The sequence below is a fragment of the Tupaia chinensis genome, unplaced genomic scaffold, assembly GCF_000334495.1.
Source record: "Tupaia chinensis unplaced genomic scaffold, TupChi_1.0 Scaffold140218_1, whole genome shotgun sequence".
NCBI lineage: Eukaryota > Metazoa > Chordata > Mammalia > Scandentia > Tupaiidae > Tupaia > Tupaia belangeri.
The window spans coordinates 966,530-968,306 of record NW_006200097.1 but is presented as its reverse complement, the minus strand read 5'-3'; positions in this window follow the sequence as shown (position 1 = coordinate 968,306).

Sequence of the window (1,777 nt, the reverse complement as noted above, 5' to 3'; positions counted from 1 at the left end):
TGGACCTGGCAGCTTGAGAAACACACTGGACCCATGTACCTGTGTGTTCAGAATCCCAAACAAGGGGAGAAATGAAGAAGGGATTGTGGCATGACCATTCCCCATAGAGGTGCTTTCTCCCTCTCCCTCTGCCTTTCCGTCTCTCTGTCTTGTGAACCCACACACCCTCTGGCAAATTAAAAAAACAAATGAGGGAGGAAGAGGGCTGAGATGTTAGTCTAATGAAGGGGCAGCACTGCCAAGGCCAGTCAGTGAGAACTAGGCCACGAGACAAGGAGTTGCTGGGGTACAGAGATGGGGCTTCATCCTGAGGCTCTTGATTCCTTGGAAACAAGGGAGCAATTTAACACGATTCATGTTTTTCACATGAGTTCTTATTTTTACCATGTATGAGATGGGGAGTAGAGAGGCGTCTGGTATACTTCTATACTTATTAAATGTAGACAGTGGGGCCGGCAGGGCCATGGAGGTTAAGGCGGCGGATCCCACATGGCTGACTGGGTATGTGAGTCTCACACCCGGCAGCTTGAAAAGCATGCCGGGCAGGTGTGTGTGTATGTGCCCAAAATTCCTAGAGGAGAATGGCAGAGAAGGGATTGTGGTGTGGCCATCCACCCAGGGTAGTGGATGTGGGGATTTTTCACTTTTCCTTTCTTTCTCTCTTTTTTCTGCGTCCAGCAAGCACATGCACTATATGGCAAAACTGAAGAAAAGTAGGCAGCAGATAATGGGTACATTTGACTGGAGAAATTCACCAAGCCGTGTCTTTACTATACATTATATATATAATACGTCACTATGTATACTTGTACTTACATAACTTACATAATACTTCAGTAGAAGTTACATATAATGTATAATATAATGTACATATTTCATATACATATAAAATATTTCAGTATACATTTTCTTTCTTTTTGGGGGGGGCAGGGGAGGTTTTTGCTATAGAGTGCATGTACTCGCCAGAAAGACAGAGAGAGACAGAGAGACAGCGAAAAATCATCCCTCGGGGAGATGGCCATGCCACAATCCCTTCTCCTCCATTCTCCTCTCAGGATCTTGGGCACACACACACACACACACACACACACGCACCTGGCGTGAGTTTAAGCCATCTGGTCCAGGACTCGAACCATGGTTACTACATGTGAGTCCAGTGACATAGCCATTATACCAACTGCTGGACCCTCAGTATACATTTTCTAAGAAAATCATCAGTAAAGAACAAATCGGGTGTGACCAGGTTAAGAATGGGGGCACAGAAGCCACTTGGGAAACTTTTGCCATAATTCCAATGTGAAATGAGAGTGCCTAAGATGATAGCTATGAGGATGAGGAGGAATATTAAAGGGAATAGATTCAGAGATATCTAAGAAGCCAGTCCCTTCCTCCAGGAAGCCTTTCTGGATACACACATACACACATCCAGGGGAGTTTACATGGCCATTCCATGTGCATTTAAATTAGAGATCTTTCAGAATGTCATGGGGCAGGGTTCATGACTGTTTCATTCATAATTCCATCCCTGGCACTTCGAACAGGACCAGGCAACTATTAGTATTTATTATCTCAATAAATACTCATTGTATGAATCCATTCTCTAAATGTATTACTCGAATTATACTATCTCTGCTCCACTCTAGAAAATGGGTAGATGATTTGGTTGGCCATGTGAATGACTTGCTGGGACACTAAGATGTTCCCTAGTCATCTAGTAGAAAATGTTATATGTTAGTCAGAACCCTGGTGACAAACATAAGACACTTCATCAAACTGG